Below are 23,075 nucleotides of genomic sequence, written 5' to 3'. Positions count from 1 at the left end.
ACCCCTGGCCTGTTTGCTACTTCTTTCATGCCCTGTAAGACATGCTGCTCACGCATTCCTCGGTGTACTGATCACATTTTTGCCACCTCTCAGTTCCTGAAATGCCCACTGAAGCTATAACTTCCAACTGAGTCCCTTACTGACCATGCTGCCTGTTTATCAAGTCTTTTTGCTCTGGTTTCTTGCTCCTAATTCTCACTGTAAACCCGGCTAAAATTAAGTAGCAAGAACTATGCCATTGTCTGAAGGCTAAACTGCCTTGCTGTTTGTCCCACGAGATGGATTAGTCTGTCACATTTAAAGCACCTCACACAGTCTTAGACAAAGTCTTTTTCAACTTGCAACATAGATAACCTCTAGTTTAATTTCTGTAGCATCTAAAGACCTTGAAACCACTTTGCCTGGGATAGTCACCTCATGGACTGGGCACCCCCAGGCCTGCCCCTCACATTAGTATTTTTAATCACAGTGACAGATTATCTAAGAAAGACAACTTGAAAGACAAATACTTATTTGGGCCCCTAGTTTCATAGGTTTTATCCATATGTCCTGTTTTCGTTATTTCTGGGCTGGAGTGAGGCATAAGATCGTAGCTAAGAGATAGAAAAGTGTCCTCTGCCACATCCCCCAGCAGCCCACTTGTCCAGCTAGGCTCACCCTCTACAGCTCCACCACCTCCACGTAGCCACTCAAGTTTAGAACCCATTGTACAGAGCAGAGGGCCACAGGATCTAGTCCTCCACGGGAATGCCCACAAAGACACTTCCACAGTGCATTTTACTGATCTCATAGGCAGGTCTCCATCTAATCAAGTTGACAATAGAGACGGGCTGTCACACCCACACTGGACTATTGTGTTGCTGGTTACCAGCTCACCACTCTCCACTGTTAACTTCGTAAAGGCAGTAAAGGTGTCTGTCTTATTCATCTTTTGATCTATTGCTCAGCGACAATCCTTTTATCTATGCCCAGTGACAAGAATATAAAGACTAAATAACCATTTTATGGCTGAATCAATGAAAACATATTTCAAACAAAAATCATACGGTTCAGACAACCCACAGAGATCCTTTTGCTGATTCTGATTTATATCATAATTTTTTTTTCCCATATAGGTTACTTTTGAGTTTGCTCGTGTTTTCCTGTTCACCTGGATGTGTGTGCTCCTTCCTGAAGAATTCTTAGTCTCCTTTGGCCCATTCTATGGCCACAGCAACAAATCCTCTTGCCTTCAAACTCGAAGTTCTGACCATCTTGCATTGCCTCTTTTCCTTCAAGCTCAAGGATAGTTAGAACATCTCACATTGCCAGTCCCCGGGGGCTTTATTTCATGTCCTCTGAATTCTGCCCATTCCTCTGCAAATAGTTTCTTTATTCAGTGCTGGTAAGCCATCTGTTTCCCGCTGGGACCCTGACAAATACTGTTGGTAGGCAGGTGGGTGGGGACAGAGATGATAACCATGGTTCAGAAATAATTACTTGCTTTTTCATGATCTTTTAAATCCCTCGCTTAATTCCCTTTTGGCTGTTTTCAAAGCTCCACACACCTAGCATTTTTACATAAAGCCTGCTCTGTGACCTACGTGTTTGACTTAACATAGAAAATGTTTCATCGCATTTAACATTTTATTGAACACCTGCAGTATGTGAGGCACGGTGGTGAGTTTTAGGGGATCCAAGAAGAAAAGAGAAAGACCCAGAGGCTATTAGGGAGACAGAAACAACAAATGTGACCATGGAAACTTGGAAGAGGGCACTTGAGTCAGATCCTACATCTCCATAAACATGAATATGTGTGTTGCCCCTCCCCTACCTAGACAGCACAGAGACACAGGAGTCTTTCCTTTTCTGTTTTTTGTTTGTTTGTTTGTTTGTTTGTTTGTTTACAGAACCATCTTCAGCTTTTTCATAGAGACGTTCCTTGTGGTAGTCAGATATACGGAGCATGCTCAGTTAAGATTTTGCTGCCAAGCTCTGTTTCACTTTCTCCTCTCTTGGCATGATGGCTCATTCACGTTAAGAGAACTTTAAATGATCCTTAGGCTAGCAGTCCTCATTTGGGATAATCGTGAGTGGCTACTCAGAGTTTTCTAAGCCAGAGTGAGGGAGAAGACTTAGGAAGGCCTTGGGATCAGGACTTTAGAGACAATTATTTAAGTTATATCTTTGTGTGTGTGTGTGTGTGTGTGTGTGTGTGTGTGTGTGTGTGTGGCGGGGGGAAGGGTAGCATACATGTGGCAGGCAGAGAACAACTTACAGTTGTTTGTTTTCCCTTTCCAACAGTTGAGCCCCATGGATTGAACTCAGGTCATTAGGCTTGGCTGCGAATCCCTTCACCTGCTGAGCCATCTTGCTGGCCCCAAGAACTTTGTTATTCAATACCTTGTGATGACTGATTTTGAATGTTGTTGGAACTGCAGTTCTGGGTTAGTCTTTACATACAACAGCTATAGTTCAGGCTTTTCTGAGTGTGGGTCCAGCTGCTGGCATAGAATGGTATTACAGATGTATGCATGGGCTTTGTTTGCAGTCAGTTGCTTTCTTCCAGGTAGAACAGGATCATTCAGTGGGACAGAGCTGAGACAAGTGGTCATTACAGTGCAAGAGGTTATGTATGCCCCACACTATATAGAAAGCCAAATTCAACGTGGGTCAACGGGCTAAACATAATAACTAAACTATAAGACTCACGATAAAATAGGTACATACTGTTGTGAGTCTGAATTCCATAAAGGCCTTAAAATATTAGGTCGAATGTCCCCCGAAGGGGGAGACCTGGTGGCACTCAGAGGAAGGACAGCAGGTTACCAAGAAGAGACTTGATACCCTATGAGCATATACAGGGGGAGGTAATCCCCTCCAGGAACAGTCATGGGGAGGGGAATAAGGGGAAAATGGGAGGGAGGGAAGAATGGGAGGATACAAGGGATGGGATAACCATTGAAATGTAACAAGAATAAATTAATAAAAAAAAGGAAAAAATATATTAGGTCAAATGTTGAACAAGCAAAGTAAAGCTAGACAATAATGCTGGTCAAAATAAGATAAATCTTGAACACCAAAATAAAATGTCAAGAAAGTAAAAGACCACTCGCAGACTGGGATAAAATATTTGCCAATGCTGCATCTGGTAAGCCACGTTTAAAATATATAAAGAGCTCTTACAACTCAACAACAACTTGAAAAGAAATAAGAACAGCTCTTAAACAGGCTTCCCTCTAAAGAAGATATATAAATGTTCAATAACCACACAAAAAAGATGTTCAATGTAACTGGTTACACTAGTATTGGCTTTCCAGGGAAACGTAGGCTGTAGGACGGACAGATGGACGGCAGACAGACATACAGATGAGAGGATATTTGTTATAGGAAGTGGCTTAGGTGGTTGTGGAGCCTGCAAAGCCCTGAGATATACGTGTGAGCTGGAGAGTCAGGGAAGACAGTGACGTAGCTCAAAGTCCAAAGGCCTGAGAACCCATAATAGTATACCAGCACTGGAGTCCACAGTGGAAAACCTGGAGCACTCTGCACGTGTGAGAGAAGATGAAAGTCTTTGCTTCAGAACACTAAGTGGATTCACCTTTCCTACACCACCCAGTGTTCTGTATAGACTCTCCACTGATTGGATGGTGCCCACCCACTGTGGGGGCGGGGCAGGCCTGACTAAGTCAGGCCGCTGACTAGAATGCCAGTCAGCCTCTTTCAGAAACGCCACCTTAGACATATGCGGAGATAATGCTTTTCTATTGTCGGATTACCTCACATGCTACCGGACTGACAGTTTGTTAACCATCACACAGATCAGCGAAGAAATATCAACCAAGCACAGCAAGATAACTAACAAAAGCGACGAGCTGGGATAAATGTTTTGAGTAACTTAGGAAAGCACGACTCTCAAGCATCCCTGGGAAAAGTGGAAAACTTTCTGGCTGTTGTGGAAATCAGTTCTGGCCGTTCCTCCGAAAGTTAAGCAGAATTATACATGGGCTAGCAATTTCATTGTCTTGAGTATATACCGGTGAGCATGTGTGACACAAGATAGAGAAACGTGCATGTTCATGAAAAGAAAACCAACTCCTCTCTCTCTCTCTCTCTCTCTCCCTCTCATCCTCCCTCCTTGTCTCCCACCTTCTCCTCCCTCCTCCCCCTGCCTCCCTCTCTCCTCCCCCGCACCAGTCATACAGCAGTGAAGTTCTGATAATGCCATCACAAAGATCAGCCTTGAAAACATAGTGCTAAGCAATAGAAGCCAAGCATGAGAGCTGTGTCTTGTATGATTTTGTTGACAGAAAATATTCAGAAGAGACAAATGAATAAAGATGAGAAAAGTAGTTGGGTTGCTTCCAAGGGTTGGAAGACAAAGGTAATGAGTAATGACAGCTAATTAATCTGGGCTTCTTATTAGGGTGATAAGGATGTTTTAGAATTACATGGTATTAGTTAAAATATCAAAATCTTAAAATTTAAAAATTCACCAAATTGTACACTTGAAAGTAAAACTTACCTGTTAATTACATCTTAGTCCTTAAAAATTGGCTAATTTTTAAAAATTACTCAGGCATTTAGGGACCTGGGATTCTATAACTTTATATCTAAGACACATCCTTAAGATGAATCATAAACAGTGATCTCATTGGTAGCACTATATAGCCCCCAAAACTGGAATAATTTGAAATCTGCTATAAAACAAAACAAACAAGTGAAAACAGGACAAGCCAAAGTAGGAAAAGTAATTGTTCATCAAAGAAATATTTATCTGCTGCCTGAATGTAGCAGGTAGCCTTCTGGGCCAGATGAGCTGGCCACACACTCTGCCATCAGTGAGCTTAGAGACAGAGGAGACACAGACAAGAAGACAGCTGTGACATCTGGTTGAATAGAATTTTGAATAGAGTAGAGCAATATCAGTAAAGAACCTATGATGAGCCTGAAGAAGTCAGAGGGTGGGGCATCATTTGAGCCAAGGCTCGGCACACTGCAAGATAAATTAGTGATAGGTGCTGGGCCCTCCAGGTACGAGGGCCATGTGTACAAAGGCACAGATGGCTGGGAGCCCAGGATACTAAACCAACAGCAGGAGCCTGCAATATAGGGTTCACGAGAGGAGAGGCAGCAGAAGACGCCATGTTGAGGGAGAAGCAGTAAGCCAATGCCATGGAACAGTGGGAGACTGGAGTAGAGAGAGCCAGAGGACTGTGAGAAGGTAGTCAGGGGCTTTGTCTGTAGTGCAGAGGTCCAAACAAGGGCAGCAGGAGGGAGAGAGAAGAAACACAGGCCTCCTCTCCTTTACTTCAAGTTCTGGAGGAAGAAGAGTCTGAACATAGGAGGAGGAGAGGGCATGAAGAGAGGTCGTTCCGTGACTTAATGAGCTCTTGCTGTCTTCCAAGCTCTGTTCTGGGTGCTGAGGAGGAGACAGCCAAATGGAGAAGCATGCTCCAGGAAGGGGAGCCTGGCAACAAACATCCACAGCAGGTGGTAGTGAGGACTTTGAAGAAGACCAAAGCGGGGCCAGGACAAAGGGACACTGGGGGGCTGGGGTGGGTAGGCTGATCACAGGAGCTTTTGTGAGCCGCTGACATTTCAGGAGAAACTGGAGCCAAGTGAGGAAGGGAGTTAGCGTCCGTGGCTATCTGATCTAAGACAATAGCATGTCAGGACAGTTAGACCTACCCCAGCATAGCCCAGGAAAATCGCATCCCCAACTTTACAGCAGGGGCAGCAAGAGAGCCAAAGTGGCCTGAGTCGTCTGTGGTGAATGAAGGCGGTAAACTGGAGGAGGTAGAGGCTAGACCATTCTGAACCTTGAATTCCATGGCTACAGCTGTAGATCTTTTTCTGGTGGGCAGTGGGAAGCCTTCGTGGAGAGTGCTGGGCGTGGTGAAAGACCTGCTCCACCAGAAGACACGTTGGCTGGACTGAGTGCAAGAGACAATACCGAGGAAGGATGTGCAAGCACTGGATGAGACGCCCAGGAGCGGGTGAGTCTGGTGCTACATCTGAGAGAGCCATCACTTCACAGGAGGCAGGGGACGCCTGAGTGAGTGTGGGCTAGCTTTGTGATAATGGTCTGAATGAAGCCAGGTATGTGAGGCTTCCTGCAGCTAAGGGTCTACAGAGAAGAGAAGGCCCAGAAATGGACACAAAGAGTAAGGAAGGGTGGGTCACCTTGAGTGGCTGGAGACAAGGATTGAAGGACATCAATTGTCCCAGATGCTACAAAGAAGAAAAGGACCAGAGAGTGGTTAGAACTACACAGTATGCTGCATGATGCAAGGGCTTGGAAGATAACCAAGCAGAAGCCAGTCGGTATTGACACTATCTCAAACTGGAGGGCCTGTCCCAAACCCTTTACTGTCTGTCTTTCTGAGTCTTGCCCATGTATAGGCTCAGTTATCAGAGTATATAATATATATCTATATATACACACATATATGTGTGTGCATATACATATATATACATACACGTGTGCACATATTTGTGTGTAACATATATGTAATATATACATATATACATACACACATATAGATACATTATATATCAGAGTATACAGTACATACATATATGTGTGTATATATATATACACACATGTGTGTGCATATTTGTGTGTAACATATATGTAATATATATGTATATACATACATATATGCAGCATATATAGCAGAGTATATAATATATACATATATATGTGTGTGTATACATACACATGTGTGTGCATATTTGTGTGTAATATATATATATATTACATATATATATATAGTCATGCCAAGTAAAGAACAGGTCAGGAGGCTGTGGTCATGGGATCTGTGCAGACACAGAGGAAGATTCTAATGAGGGCACCAATGGAAGCACACCACTGGTTTTCCTAGGACACTTAAAAAGTGAGTGTAAGAGGATGGGATGTGGCAGGAAGAAAAAAAGGCTGAGGTCTTGGTGAGACACCAGAGCTAACAAATTTGAAGATAAAGTGGAGAAAGGCAAAGGTGTGGCTTCAGGAGAGTTTGGATAAGTAGAACAGAGATGATGTTTCCTGCCTTCTAGGAGAAAAATCACTTTTGTTGGAGAAGGCTGGTACCTACAGGCACTGGGTGCTTAGAAGTGATAATGATTTCTAGATGGCTTATCTAAATTTGAATGGTTCCTACAAAACATCTTTTTAAATAGAATAAAACAGAAATCATCATAGTGTGTATGTTTGTGAGGGGGGAAGAGGGCACGTATGGTGTGTGTGGTATGTGTGTGTGTGTGTGTGTGTGTGTGTGTGTGTGTGTGTGGTGTGTGTGTGAGATGTTTGTGTATATGTGTGTGGTGTATGTGTATGTGTGTGCAGTGATATGTTTGTGCATGCATGCATGTGGTGTGCTATATGTGTATGTGGTTATATGTGTGTGTATGTGTGTGGTGTATATATGTGGGTGTAGTGTGCATGGTGTTTACGTGTGTGTACATATTTGTGTGTCTGGAGTATGATGTATGATGTGTTTGTGCATGTGTGCATGCATGTATGGTGTGCATGGTTGTGTGTGCGTGGTGTGTTATATGTGTGTGGTATGTGGTGTGGTGTGTATGTGTGTGTAGTGCGGTGTGTGGTGTGTTATGTGTGTGGTGTGTATGTGTGAATGTGTTATGGATCATATATTTACACCCACTAGTGCATGTCATATGGAGGCCAGAAGAGGGTGTCAATATTCTTGCTCTGTGACTCTCCACTCTTCCTTTGAGGCAGAGCCTCTCACTGAAATGGAAGCTCACCATTTTTTTAATTAATTAATTAATTAATTTTCCCTAGGCTGACTGTCCAGGAAGCCCTTAGTAGTTTCCCTGCTTCTATCCCTGATGGTTCTGGGGTTACAGGAAGGGGTCACTTGAGTGGGACTACACTCAAGTCCTTTACATGGGTGCCAGGGCTCTACACTCAGGTGTTCACGCTTTCACACTCGACTCATTGAGCCATCTCGCCAGCCCCAGAGCAGAGCGTGTGCAGGAAGGTAGACGGATCTGCCCTGTGACGACTCTTAGAAGCTATGGCCTGAATTTCCTTGACCCCAAGCAGCACTGATCCCACATGCATGGGCCGTAGGGCAGCGGGTGGCAGAGCACTTGCCTTTGAAACTAGTGAAGAAGTTATGTCTTGGGGCCTAAGAAGTGCTAGGTTCTGAGTGCTACCACAAGATGCAATCATGACGAATGCTATTATTACTTGGGATATGGATTCAAGTCACAATATCCAGACATTGTAGCACCGAAACAATCCACCAAACACCCTTCCTTTGCACAGGCAGAAGGTCTGGCTTAAACTTAGCTCTGTCAAAACGTAGCAGAATTTGCCCGTTGTGGTTCTGTGGGGTGTGATGGCCTCATTCCGAGTCCTGTATGAACAAACGAGGTTTTAAACGCTATGTAAATTTGGTTTTTCTGGTTTTGGCCCCTTGTCATTTCCCCCTTGTTTCTCACGCTGCTGTTTCACTGCCGTGCTATGACAACCTTGTCTGGGGCTCCATGAGCCTGGGGACCACGTACCTCGGTTTTAGCTGAACGGGAGGAGCCAGGTAGAGTGGATGTTGGGTCTCCTCTGAGGTCTGCAGGTACTCTGGGTAGTGTAGTGGAGTCTGGTTGTAGCTCTGACCTTGCATCTAAATTTCCTACTGAGCAAGCAGACGAACCCCTGCCACCTCACTGCCACGCACGCGCCAGCCTCCTCTGCAATTAGCCACGACTAAAATTTAGCTCACGAAGGGTAGAGTAAGACTGGGCCTTTCAAGTGTAGCTCTGGAAACCTTGCCACGTTCAGTACTATCTCTCTGGACACTACCTCATTTCCAGATGGGATGTCGATACCCAGGTAGCCTCTACAAGTCACCTGTTGAAGATGACAAAGATATAGCCGCTGGGGACTTAAGTGACTCTGTGGAGGAGAGACTTCTCTCCCCACCCGCGCGTGTGCCTAGCTAGCTGGATCTGATGTGAACGCCATGGGAACATGTTAAGCCTCTGAGCTTTTCGTTTTGTTAGAGCAACTTGGACTGCATTAGCTACTGTCCTCTGCTCAGATGGCCAGCCCTGTGAGACAGCCTGCTAGCATGCTCATTTACAGTTTGCTTTCAGCTGAAACAAGTTGTGATTTCATCTCCTCTCTCCACGGAGCCCTTGCCTGGTGCTTTAAAAAAAAAAAAAGCATGCTTAGTACTCTTTTTTTATTATTTCCATTCCTGTTTCTTTCATCGATGTTGAAAAAGCAAGCTGCAATACCGATACTATTCAAGCTATTCCGAAAGATAGAAATGGATGGAATATTACCAAACTCCTTTTATGAGGCCACAGTCACATTGATACCTAAACCCCACAAAGACCCAACAAAAAAAGAGAATTTCAGACCAATTTCTCTTATGAACATTGATGCAAAAATACTCAACAAAATACTCGCAAAGCGAATACAACAGCATATCAAAGACATCATTCACCATGACCAGGTAGGCTTCATTCCAGGAATGCAGGGATGGTTTAACATACGGAAATCCATCAATGTAATCCACCATATAAACAAACTGAAAGAGAAAAACCATATGATCATCTCTTTAGATGCAGAAAAAGCATTTGACAAAATCCAACACCCATTTATGTTTAAAGTTCTGGAGAGATCGGGAATACAAGGCACTTTTCTAAACACAATAAAGGCTATATATAGCAAACCAATAGCCAACATTAAATTAAATGGAGAGATACTCAAGGAAATCCCTCTAAAATCAGGGACCAGACAAGGCTGCCCACTTTCCCCATACCTCTTTAATATAGTTCTTGAAGTTCTAGCCAGAGCAATAAGACATCAAAAGGAGATCAAGGGGATCCAAATGGGAAAGGAAGAAGTAAAATTATCCCTATTTGCAGATGATATGATAGTGTATATAAGTGACCCCCAAAATTCCACCAGAGAACTCCTACAGCTGATAAACACCTTCAGCAAATTGGCAGGATACAAAATAAACTCAAAAAAGTCAGTAGCTTTCCTATATACAAATGACAAACAGGCAGAGGAAGAAATTAGAAAAATTACTCCCTTCACGATAGCCACAAGCAATATAAAATATCTAGGAATAACCCTAACCAAGCAAGTGAAGGATTTATTTGAAAAAAACTTTAAACCTCTGAAGAAAGAGATTGAAAATGACATCAGAAGATGGCGGGATCTACCATGTTCGTGGATTGGAAGAATCAACATAGTAAAAATGGCCATCTTACCAAAAGCAATTTACAGATTCAATGCAATCCCTATCAGAATACCTACTAAATATTTTGTAGATATTGAAAGAACAATTCTCAACTTCATATGGAGAAACAAAAAGCCCAGAATAGCAAAAACAATCCTTTACAATAAAAGATCCGCTGGAGGAATCTCCATACCTGATCTCAAGCTGTACTATAGAGCAACAGTAATTAAAACAGCATGGTACTGGCACAGCAATAGGCTAGTGGATCAATGGAATCGAACTGAAGACCCAGAGATGAATCCACACACATTTGCTCACCTGATTTTCGACAAAGAAGCCAAATCCATTCAATGGAAAAACGACAGCATCTTCAACAAATGGTGCTGGTCTAACTGGATGTCTACATGTAGAAAAATGCAATTAGACCCCTATTTGTCACCATGCACAAAACTCAAGTCCAAGTGGATTAAAGACCTCAACTTAAAACCACAGACATTAACCCAGTTAGAGGAAAAAGTGGGGAAGAGTCTGGAACTCATAGGCACAGGAGACAACTTCCTGAACAGAACACCAACAGCCCAGGCCTTAACATCAACAATTAATAAATGGGACCTCATGAGGCTGAGAAGCTTCTGTAAGGCTGGTGACACTGTCAAGAGAACAAAGCGACAGCCTACAGACTGGGAAAAGATCATCACCGACTCTTCATCTGACAAAGGTCTAATATCCAAAATATATAAAGAACTTAAGAAATTAAACACCACCAAACCAAATAACCCAATAGAGAAATGGGGCGCAGAGCTAAACAGAGAATTCTCAACAGAGGAATATCAAATGGCTGAGAAACACTTAAAGAAATGCTCGACCTCCTTAGTCATCAGAGAAATGCAAATCAAAACGACACTGAGATTCCATCTTACACCCATCAGAATGGCTAAGATCAATAACTCAACTGACACCTCATGCTGGCGAGGGTGTGGAGAAAGAGGAACACTCCTGCATTGCTGGTGGGAATGCAAACTAGTACAACCACTTTGGAAAGCTATCTGGTGCTTTCTCAGAAAAATGGGAATAGGGCTTCCTCAAGACCCAGCTATTCCACTCCTTGGAATATACCCAGAGGATGTACTACCACACAACAGGGACATATGCTCAACCATGTTCATAGCTGCCTTATTCATAATAGCCAGAACTTGGAAACAACCTACGTGTCCCTCAACAGAAGAATGGATAAAGAAACTGTGGTACATTTACACTATGGAATACTACTCAGCTATTAAAAACAAGGAATTTCCAAAATTTGTGGACAAATGGATTGAACTAGAAATTGTCATAATGAGTGAGTTCACACAGAAGCAAAAAGAGCTAAATGGTATATACTCACTTATATCGAGACACTAGCCCAAGGTGTACGTCCCCATGAAAAACTGTACCTACCAGAATAATGGGTAAGAGGGGAGGACATCCTATTGAATCTTTAGGTGTGAGAAGCCTGGGAGAAAGAGGAAATGGAAGGATCCAGTGGGTCCTGGAAAACTACAGGCGAGTCTGGGCCCTGGGGTCCTCCGCAAACTGTGGCAACAGCCAAGGAAAAAATAGGCAGTAAAAACCTTGAACCCCTACCCGGACTAGCCGATGGACATTCTCCACTGTTGAGTGGAGAAGAAGATCTAACTCTCACACAAACTCTGGTGCCCCATACTTGATCATGTCCCTTGGATGGAGATGCCTGGTGGCACTCAGAGGAAAGATAATAGGTCACCAAGGAGAGACTTGATACCGTATGAGCATATTCAGGGGGAGGAGATCCCCCTCAGACACAGACATAGGGGAGGGGAGTAGGGGGGGGAAGTGGGAGGAAGGGAGGGATGGGAGGATACATGGGATGGGCTAACAACTGAGATGTAATATGTATAAATTAATAAAAATGTATTAAAAAAAAAAATAAAAAAAAAAGAAAAAAAAAAAAAAAAAAAAGAAAAAGCAAGCTGCACAGAGCTCCCTCACGTCCAGAGCACCCGCGTGTCCGTGGCAGGGACTCACTAAGTATGGCTCTGCTGGTGGCTGATTGTGCTTTAAGAAATCACTTCTTACTGTTGGAGGTCTTCAGCTTAATTTCCAACGGAGACAGGCCACATGTTCTACAAACCTCCAGTGATCTTCAACACGCATGGCAGTTTCTACACACGGAGCACTTACAAGATGCCAGGCCCCGAGCTGGCAGCTCACTAATCTAATCACCCTGTGAGAGAGACACCAGCACGCCGTTCCAGACCACACGAGATTGGCTGCAGCACATCCCAGAGTCAGTGTAGCCAGAGGCGGGAGGGGCCAAGGCTCTGATGCAGACAGATTGGTTCTGAAGCTCACCTTTTAGTCTTCCTATTGCCCCTCCTTCCTGTGTGTTCCTTTCTTGTCCTTTCTTTGTGCCTTGAATTCAGCCAATTCTGATTTAATTATATATAAAGTGTGTGTGTGTGTGTGTGTGTGTGTGTGTGCGCACGCGCTTGCGCGCGCGCGCGCTTGTGCCTACAAGTATGGATATGTACCACATGTGTGACTGGTACCAACCGAGTGCAAAAGAGGGCACCAGATCCAGATCCCATGGCCTGAAATTAGAGATGCTGTGAGGAGCCATGTAGGTGCTAAGAGCTGACCCTGGCTTCTCCATGAGAATAGTAAGCACTCTCTCCAGGTCCAGGACCATGTAACAAAAATAGTAGAACTCAGTCCATTTAGTGAGAAGGGCTTCAGATTCACTTTGATTTTTTGTTTTTGCTTTTGTTTGTTTGTTTGTTTTTGAGACAGAGTCTCTCTGTGTTATCCTTGGCTGTCCTGGACTCTCTTTGTAGACCAGGCTGGCCTCGAACTCACAGCGATCCACCTGCCTCTCAAGTGCTGGGATTAAAGGCGTGCGCCACCACTGCCCGGCTCAGGTTCACTTTGAAAGACAGCGGAAAACACACAAACAATTTTATAACTCTGGAGAACACAGCCACAGCATTCGTCGCTCTGATGTAGCAATAGCAATGGCACTGCCACCTCCTTAGAAGGCACCTAGTATATTTTCAAGCTGTGGGCTGATACTGGTATTTAAATAAATAAATAAATAAATAAATAAATAAATAAATAAACCTCAAGAGATTTGTGTCTGAAGACCTCAGAGTTTACATTCAACATTTAAATATTAAGATCCAGGAGTCTCTGGGCCAATGGTGTTAGCCCTCTGTGTCTGACCTTGCACTTGTGGAAGGAGAGAGGACGGTAAAGAGCCTTTCAGTCTTCCAACTCTGTCTGCCATGAGTGATCCTGGGTTGGCTGAAACTCACTGGGAGGCACTGGGAAGAATGACTGGCTAGTTATTATCCTACTAAACATAGGAAGGTTACCTCTTTTTATTAATAGACCGGAAGATCCGAGCCAATAGTCGTGGGCAGGAGGGGCTTCCAAGCTCAGGATCCCTGAATTTTCGTTTTTTTGTTGCATTGAATGAAAAGTGAGCGTCTTGGGTTAGGGTCTGAGTTTGGGAAACCAGCCTCCACCTCCAGCTGCAAACTAATGCCCTGTTAGGTTTTATTGTCAAGGGAAGGAAAATCTAGTACTGATTCATTCCAGCTGTTTCCTTATTGATTTAAAAGTACAGTGCTAGGTCTTCAGAGAGAAAAACAGTTACGCTCGTTTGTTCATTACAAAAGGCCTTTCCAGCACACTGTAGAAAACGCAAGTGGGAAAAAGCAAAAACTAACAAGCAAACAAACAACTTCCCAAACCAAAGCCAAACCAAAGCCAAACCAGACCAAACAAACAAACAAACAAACAAACAAAAAACCCAAACAACAACAAAAACCTCCTGCGATCCTGCACCTACTAACATTTAAGTAGTCCATTTTCATCTTTTACTGCACACTTTAAGCTCTAAGCACGGCCTTTTCATTAAACACCTTTACTGTATTCCAACATTGAGTTTGCAATTTTGAATGGTAAAATAATCTCCTGTGAGGGATATGCTAGTTTTATATTTTTTGTTTGTTTTTAACCATTTTCCTATATTTCCCTGGGCAGTGAAGATGGGAGTCAGGCCACAAGTGATTGAGACTGACCCTGTCATTTCCAGAGTGACCTCAATCCCACCATTTACTCTGCAGACTCCCGTGTCCTCCCTATGAGCAAACAGGCTGTGTTCGTCCAACCTCATCAGAGTATTGTGAGGACCACATGAGGTCATGTCTGTAGAAGGTGCACTAGTATCTGGAACATGGCTGGCTTCACTGAGCTCGGCTGCGGCCAATCCTTAGCCTGCATTCCTCTTTGATGACCTGCTTGATTTTTTATAAGCATCCCACCAAAAAAAAAAAAAAAAAAAAAAAAAAAAAGCACAGGAACGTTCAAGCGGTGTGACCTCACCTCTTAGGAACCTCATTCCTCATTTGCAAAGCGTAGTGGTCAGACCGTAAGGCATGACTTCAGAGACCCCCCTTCCACGCCATGTGCCACCATCTCTCATGTCCTTAACAGAAGCTGTGGCCACTGCAGGGAAGTGACCTATAAACTGGTGGAGACAGTGACCCAGGAGGGCCTTAGGGCTTGGACACACTGGCTTCTCACATGTAGAAAAATCCTTGGCGTTGTCCCACCACTTTCTTTCCAGGGGCTACTGGCCCTTTGGTTTGTGTGCCCCCTCTGATGCCCACCTGTTTTTCCCTTTAACGTGGGCTTAGCAGGCTGTGGTCTTGGCAGGGGTTTTATTTATCTGTTTTGTAGTTCTAATGTTACTTTGTTCCTGTGTGGTCACTGAAGGAAGAGAAATCGAACTGCAAAGTTCAAGAGGACAGGAGCTGCCCTTAAATGATCCCCGAGGGACAGAGATTTTCTGCTCCACTCGCCAGCGTCTGCTTGCGATCCCCGTTGACCTTCCGTGAGGAGATTTTAATTAAAAAAAAAAAAAAAGAAAAACAAAAAAGAAAACTCCTCAGACACCAGAATAATTGGATGAGTCGTCGTCTTACGGATTTGAGAACTGTACCCTAACACTCACAGTTCTGAGATTCTCCAAACCGAGTGTTCTAAAGGGCCTCCAGTGACCTCCCCCGAGGAGCAGAAGGGCCTCTGGGGGAAGGAAGCAGATGCCACTGGCACAGACCTGAAGGCCACAGAGGCAACCTGCCCTGCCACTTCTGGCCTTGCGTTCCTTCAGTGGAGTCAGCCTTTGCACCCACTCCCCAGTGTCTCCCCGGTGAGCACACTTCTGCAAAGGTAAGGAAACAGGGCGAGAAGACTAGTGCACATGGGTGCCCAGAAAGAGACAGTGGGTTGACAAGGCCAAGTGTGGGGTTCGCTAACACTTCCTGTGTGGCTTGCGTAGGTTATTTGAGCCTCTCTGTGCCTCGATATCTAAACTGATAATCAAAGCATGTTGCAGAGGAGCTGTACAGGTTTGCCCATGGGAAGAACACACATCAGATATATTCTAAATACACAGATTAATTGACCCCACAAACTCTCAAAGACAAGTGGGTCCAGTTGTCAGCATAGGGGACCATCTGTAGTGGGGGCCGTAGTAGCAGGCCTGGATTTGGATGTCACCTAAGACCCATGGTCAGTGCCTTGGCAGGCTTCCCACACCAAGCTGTCCTCATCCGCTACATGTGAACGAGCCCTCTGCCTTGGAGGCTGCTGTGAAGATGGATTGGGAGGAGGCATGCAAAGTGCTGGGCGCGGTGTCCGCCTTGCCACTGATGTGTGCTACCGCGAGCCCCTGCCACAGGCCAGCACTGCCAGAGCTGGGTTTGTACCGGGATGTTTTGAAGCAAGTAGAGCTTCTGTTGTTCCTGGGGTTTGCTTTGTGCTGCCAGGCTGGTCTTGGCAGCTGCTGGGCCCTGGGTCATCAAAGCCGTGGTGAAAGTTTCTATTTTCCTCCAGCATCTCCCTCCTGCTGGAGAAATCCCTGCCCACTGTCCATGGAGACTGCATGTTTTGGGGCCACACAGCAGTTTCTCTAGTGCTGCGGCTGCTTTGTTTTCCCACAAGCCAATCAACAGCAGCCCTTCACTTCTGTCTTCCTCTGTCATGGCTTCTACTCTGCTGCTTGCTTCTGTGAAGGCAGGATTGCTTCTTCCAGAAGCATCTCTGGCTGCCTCCACTTTGTTGCTCCTTGTGTTTGGGTCTGGCTACCCATCACCTAAAGAGTGCCTCTTCTACACCCTCTAACTCCACTGACAACCTCTTAGGTCTAGTCTCGCTGCCTTGTCATTCTCACAGAGACTACCAGCTCACCCCAGGTCCCAGAGAAAGCTCTCCTCTGAATTTCAACACTCACCTGTATAGTGTGCCTCTGGGAGGACAGACGCTGTCTGAGTTTCCTGTGTGTGGTCCCTCTCCTCTCTGGTGAGCAAGCTCTGAGGGAGCAAGCACAGAAGCCCAGAGATAGAAGGGCTCTGGCTTTCAGTTGAGTTTATATGCAACACGTGCATGCAGGAGCCCAAGGAGGCCAGAAGGGGGTGTGAGATCCCCTGGAACTGGAGTCACAGGCAGTTGCGAGCTGCCAGGTGGGAACCGAACTCAAGTCCTCTACGAGGCAGTAAGTGTTCTCAACTACAGAGCCATCTCTCCAGCTACACGAATTGAAGTTAAACAAACAAAAACAAAAGACCAAGTGAAGCTGAGTCAATCACGACTCAACTGTATCCGACTTTACATGTGCTTGAATTTTTAATAGGAGACTAATTTTTTTTTTAAAGATTAGGTAATAAAATACAAACTTTAACATTTTTAAATCTTTCCTTCCACCGAACTGTTCAGGAGTGGCACCCTCAGGATTTGACCCCTCCCCCACATAGATCAGAGACCACTGCTGCCTTCCCTGCACTGTTATTTCTTAGCCTGGGGCCTGTGTAAGAGCCGTAGCCGTTAGAAGATTCTCTTTCACCCGAGGCCAGGTCTGCACCTGTTAGTGGCCTACAGAGAAAACCGTGTGATGGTCTGCCTCATCAAATCTGCAGCTCCTAAAGCCCTGCCATCAGGAATTCCTTCATGTTGTGAAAGTCTTCTCCCAGTCAGCACGGACAGAGAGAATCTGCCTTCCAAATCCTTTCACAGGGAAACATTCACATTGTTTAAAGGAGGAGGAAAAAGGAAACGACAAAGTTTCTCTTCCAGAAATAACAACGCTGCCAGCTTCCTGGGGTTGTGAGCTAATGCTGTTGGCAATGGCACTGGGGTGTTCATCACGTCTCTGTAAACTTTCTCTCCCCTGGGCCATACTTCACAGTCACTTGGTTCTATGCCCCATTGGCGCAGACATAATTTATTATCTGTTTACATGTTTCACTACTAGGCTAAGATGGAAAGCTAGTGATACAGCGGTATGAGAGAGGAGAGAGAAATGTAGTGTGTGCGTGCGTGTGTGTGTGTGTGTGTGTGTGTGTGTGTGTGTGAGAGAGAGAGAGAGAGAGAGAGAGAGAGAGAGAGAGAGAGAGAGAGACACAGAGACCGGTGGGGACTATGGGACTGTAAACATGCATGCTCATTGAAAGGTGTGTGGGGAGGTTGGGGGATGGGGGGATGGGGTGGGACAGGTCTGATACGTTCTGAGCCTCTGACTTGTCACAGCACAAGTGGCCTTTCAGGACATCCAGAGCCTCCTTAGGCTCTCGGCTTACACCCAATATGCCCTGTACTCCACAATCTCTTCTCTTTCTCTGAGAAGTAGAATGGTCTCAGGGGGGGTGCAGACTTCCAGTGAGCAAGACTCCTCAATCCCACCCCCCTTCAATTCGTCATCTTGTGGAAAGTTCCAGAAGGGACCTGTAAGGATGAACACAACGCTTCCCTCCAGGCTACTGAGCTCATGAAAGAAAGGAGACAGATTTTATTACCTGTCTTCTACGTGCACAGGAGGCCCAGAGAGGTCCAGGACATAGTGAATCCAGAGCTAGAGATATAGCTCATCTGTTAAGAGGACTCGATGCTCTTACAGAAGACCCGGGTTCGATTCCCAGCACCAACGCGGCATCTAAGAACCGTCTCTAACTCCAGTTCCAAAGGATTTTTGGCTCCAGAGGGCAATGCCAAGATGTGGTATATAGACATACATGTAGGTAAAACATCCACATACATAAAGAAAAAAATCAAAGTGCATTTTTAGGGAGTGAGTTCAGACAGAGAAGAAAGGCCTATAGTTTATTCAGTCACTCACAGCTCTTTGACCTGGGCTCAAGCACGTCATTAAAGCTCAAGATGTTCACCCCTAAAGGGCAGAGGTACTTGCTTCTCGGGGCTGCTTCTAAAATTAAACAAATGAAAAAATATATTCATCAAGGGCTGGAATGTAACAAAAGAACCCGAACTCAGTCTCTACAGTGTGTGTGTTGGGAGAATACGGTAGCAACGCCCTTAGTACAATGGCAGGTAACACATACGTAGTAAGTGTTGCCCACAGGGTGGGGGCCATAGCTCAGTGATAGAGTGCTTCACTAGTGTACCCAGGACCTTGGGGTTACTTCCAACACTAAATGAAGTTTTTAAAAATGGATTTTGCCAATATTCCTTGCGCCTTCAAATCACTATGCTTATAACTGCTTTGGTATGTTGAAACAGCAGTCAAAGGCGGTTCTTTGGCAAGAACGGAAGTACAGTAACGGGTGACCTCTGTGTATTAGAAACCACTGAAGTCTTGCGTCTCCAAGCACGCATTCAACACCGCAGACCTGTGTGGCACTTACTGCAATCCTGCATCACAGGTGAGGAGTACAGTAGGGCAGTCTGCTTAAGAAAATTCTTTTTTTTTTTTTCTTTCAATTTTCTTGCCTTGAACTAGGTCTGGACTTTCTCTGGCTGATAGTGGAGTTCAGGTACTCTTTGGATGAAGAAACCAGGCCCCATGGGATTAGTGGCTTGCCCAGATTCATAGAGACAGAAATTAAAGCCTATCTGAAGTCTGGATCTGTGTTCTCATCATACAAAGGTGTCACTGGGATGGCAGGAGCAAAACACTTTTAGGAGGTGGGGTTCCCTGAACTCAGGCAGGTGTTAGACAAAGGAAAAAAAAAAGGAAAAAATTCAGTAGGGGGCGCTCGAGATCCCGGATGGTAACTTAGTGCCTGGCTTCCTTCCTAGGGGCCCAGCCGACAGGGAAGGGCTTGGAATCTAATCCTCAGCATTCCAGCCAGGGTTCCTGTGACATAATAAAGCCCAAGGAGGGATCTCGAGTGACTGGTCAGCAGAACCCCCAGAGGGATGTTCTATAGATAGCCAGGGTGTGTCGCGGGCTCAGTCTCTCTCTCTCTGCAAAGGAAAGTGCTTTCATGCCTGGGCTGGGCATTGCGGTGTGCAGCAGGTGGAAGGGTGGAGACCCGCCAGGCCCGGGACCCAGAGGACTGTAGGGCTGGGAAAAGTGTGCACTCGATATGTGGGGGAGGAGCCCAGGCCCAGGAGGGAATTCCAACTATGGCGTTTTGGAGAAAATGTTTTGTTATTTGCCCTGGCTGACCGCACCCTTGGTTAGGACCCGACCGACTGCTGCAAAGGAGAAGTTTCAAATACAGCGCTTCACTCAGCCTTTGATGTGGGCTCCGAGAAGATTCCGTGAACCGCGCCTGGCTCTCTTTTGGGGAGAGACGTGCCAGGAATGTTGGTGTGCCCCGTGCTGTGATTGGGGATTGCTGGCTACTGCGTTGTTTCCCACCACAGGGACTATTTACCTTCCCACTTCCAAGCCAGCAATGGCCCTGTCGATAAAGTCACATAAATATGGCGTGATAGCAGACACTATGGCCATTAAATAATATTTTTCTCTATCCTATTTGCTGGAGGAGAGAAATTCTCAAAAAGACATGCATATATTTTACATAAAATAATAGCCGAGCTGCCAAGGGCTTTAACGATATAATTTCATCATGGGATTGTGGGCCTTTTAGTTTATTCAGCTATCAGAACCCTAAGGACAGAAGTTAGCCCTTGTAACTGGTTCAAATCCAAGCCCTGCTTTTTCCACCCTCCCTTATGGGTGAACTCAGCTATTCTGACTGCCCAAACACTGACGGTTAGGGTATGAGACTCAGAAAAGCCCTCAGAATCAACTCACGCACAAAGAGGCCACAAACACATTTGGGATTTATGTGAATCCTGAGTTGGTAAGTGGAGAAGACTCAGTCCCTGTGTCTCGCCTGTAGTAAGCGCCTGTTGGTACAAGGCTGTCAGGGATGTTGGGAGAAAATATACTTACAGCTGATGGCATGGTTGAACTGAAAACCTGTAAAAAGGTCTGTTCCAGGTGCCTGGACTGACATGAGACTGTCCGTGGGCCCTTTGGAGGACCAGGAATCTTAGCCATTTCCACACAGAAGCTTCTCTTTTTAGCCCCTAAATTCCTAACGTGCTCCACATATGTGAATTGTATCCTTCACAGCCCCTACCCTGTCTGGAGTCACAGAATCCCCCGGGAGATGCTGACCCCTGCACAGCTGTCTGTTGCAAACAATTTAGGGGACACAAAACAGAGCAGACTGCAGAACAAGGTTGAGAGTGAACTTGCAGGGGTTTTCATGGATGGGCTTCCTTTTGCAGAGGAACAGAAGAAGCAGGCAGGGCTCTGCCTGGAAGGGTCCCCATGCTCCCTCCACCCACCAGGCCAGAAACTGGGAACTCTTCAAGCAGCTTGGAGGCATCAGGCTTCCCCTTGAAGCTGGTTTACAGCGTTTTCTCATCCAGCTGGGTGGAAGCCGTTCTCTGTAGGTGTAAGCAAAGCTCCTTGCCTATGACAGTTCTTCCCTCTGTTCATCCCTCAGAAGGATGGCTTAGGAGCTTCCCCCACTCTGTTAGCTGTGACCCTGGGCAAGGAATCAATGTTTCTGAACTTGTTTATTTTGAAATCTGCAAGACAGGAAGAGTGCAGAGAGGCTCTGTAAAATAAGTGGGTCGCATAGTGTATAAGATGCGCCAACCAGCTTCTGGCATGCGGGAGAGACACCGTGATGAGAACGGCAGGTGGGAATTGGCTAGGCGGTTGGGGGTCCGGCTGGACCAAAGAGAAGCAGATACTTTTCTTTCTAGGCTGAAACTTTTACAAATGCCTTTGAGCCTCTTGACAGCTTCACCTAGTCAGAGGCCTGAGATGGCAAAAATGTTTGGGGGTCTCTGATCTGATTCCTAAATGATTTTAGGGGAACCTCTTGTAGAGGTTATTAAAAAAACACACACACAACTACTGTTGGTCAAGAAGTCAAGAAAACTCTTCTGGTGTCCATGCAGACAAAACACTGTGTACATAATAAATAAATCTAGAAGGAGAGGAGGAGGAGAGGAGGAGGAGAGGAGGAGAAGAAGAAAAGAAGAAGAAGAAGAAGAAGAAGAAGAAGAAGAAGAAGAAGAAGAAGAAGAAGAAGAAGAAGAAGAAGAAGAAGAAGAAAAAGTCAAGAAAAGAGTATCTCTGGCTTCAGGGGAGACCTGACATTGGAGTTGCGCCTGCTCCTTCACGCGGCCAAGAGACCATGCCCCAGGAAGGTGGGCTCACCTAGAACACGCTGAAGGGAAGGAGGAATAGCTGTCCTTTAGTGATACGTTGTACTTTTGCTTCCCAGAATCCCTGTGTTTCTTGCAGTAGCTTGCAGGGCTGCAGAAGTTTACGGGCCACAGCCATGTAGGGTGTGAGCCACCCCACATTTCCGAAGGGTTTTTGGAATTATACAGAAAATCATACCTTTTTCTTTTCTTCTGTGACTTCTTAAGTATACTTTCCCTAACACTTTGGATTTAGGAATCCTTACTCTTTCTTTACAGCCTCCCCCCCTCCCCCCATTTTTTGTGGCTGCTTGTATGCTGTGTGCCTGACATCCAAGCCAACTTTATAATACCATGTTTGGGGTTTTTTGCTTTTTGTTTTTGTTTTCTTTTCCTTTTCTCCTCCATTCTCCTCCTCCAGGCAATTGCTAAGGTTTGTTTTTGTTTTTTTACAGGTTGCTTGCCCTGGCATTTTCTTCCAAACTCGAATAAAATTCCTTGAGCTTCTGTTTGAATCAATTCCTAAATTCTTGTACAATTATCCAAAAAGTGGACCCCAAACTTACCCTGAAGGGCTGATGCAACAGAACCCCAGACCTTACTAGGTGCCCAGACCTTAGCATGACTGACGCCATGATGGAAATACCATGCAGGCCTTAGAACCCAGCATGTTCTTTCTAGTGACTGGCGTTCCATAAATAGGACAGCCCCATCACAGGTTCAGGAAAAGACTCTGACACATGGAGCCAGGCGAGGACAGCAGCAAGTAGACCGAAAGGAGTAGGAAAGCCTGGAGGATGCAGAAACCTGTGAGAGGCCATTATGGGCTGCAGTTCCTCAGCTACAAACAAGGGGCTCAACGGTCTTGCCCAGGACCTCTCACAGGTTTCTGCATCCTCCAGGTTTTCCTACTCCTTTTGGTCAATTTTTTCTTCTTGTAAATATTTTTCCTCTCACCTGTGTGGGAGAACTGGGCCCAGTCTTTTTTTTTTTTTTTTTTTTTTTTTTTTTTTTAAGCAACTGTGAATGGAGTTGAGTTGATTTGCAGGTCAACTCTGCCCACTGCCAAATGCGCAGAACAGATCTTTGAAAAGAAAGAACCTCAGCTGCTGGGGGGAAAAATAAATGGAAACATGCTTGCTTGTTTTTGTCTCTGTGGCAGGCACCATGCCTGGTAAATCCTGTGTTTCTCCACAACACCTCATCTAGTTCTTTCTAGTGACTGGCGTTCCATAAATAGGACAGCCCCATCACAGGTTCAGGAAAAGACTCTGACACATGGAGCCGGGCGAGGGCAGCAGCAAGTGGATTCCTCCCTCTCTCCAGCAGTTTCTTGTTCACCGTTGATAGCGTCCATTACCCCAGACGGCTGAGTAT

At 45.3% G+C, this 23,075-nt stretch overlaps 1 long non-coding RNA gene across 1 annotated transcript; it reads left to right on the top strand.

Moving 5' to 3' along the window:
• The first annotated feature begins 14,992 nt into the window (after window positions 1-14,992).
• LOC311590093 lies at window positions 14,993-22,202 on the top strand. Its single transcript, XR_014776764.1, has 3 exons — window positions 14,993-15,455; window positions 18,798-18,940; window positions 22,154-22,202. It is a non-coding gene; the product is annotated as an uncharacterized lncRNA (long non-coding RNA).
• Window positions 22,203-23,075: the final 873 nt, after the last annotated feature.

This window comes from Acomys minous (genome assembly GCF_964271855.1).
Source record: "Acomys minous genome assembly, chromosome: 19".
Classification (NCBI taxonomy): Eukaryota; Metazoa; Chordata; class Mammalia; order Rodentia; family Muridae; genus Acomys; species Acomys minous.
Note: the sequence above shows the minus strand (reverse complement) of the source record. Positions and strands in the feature narration are given on the sequence as shown.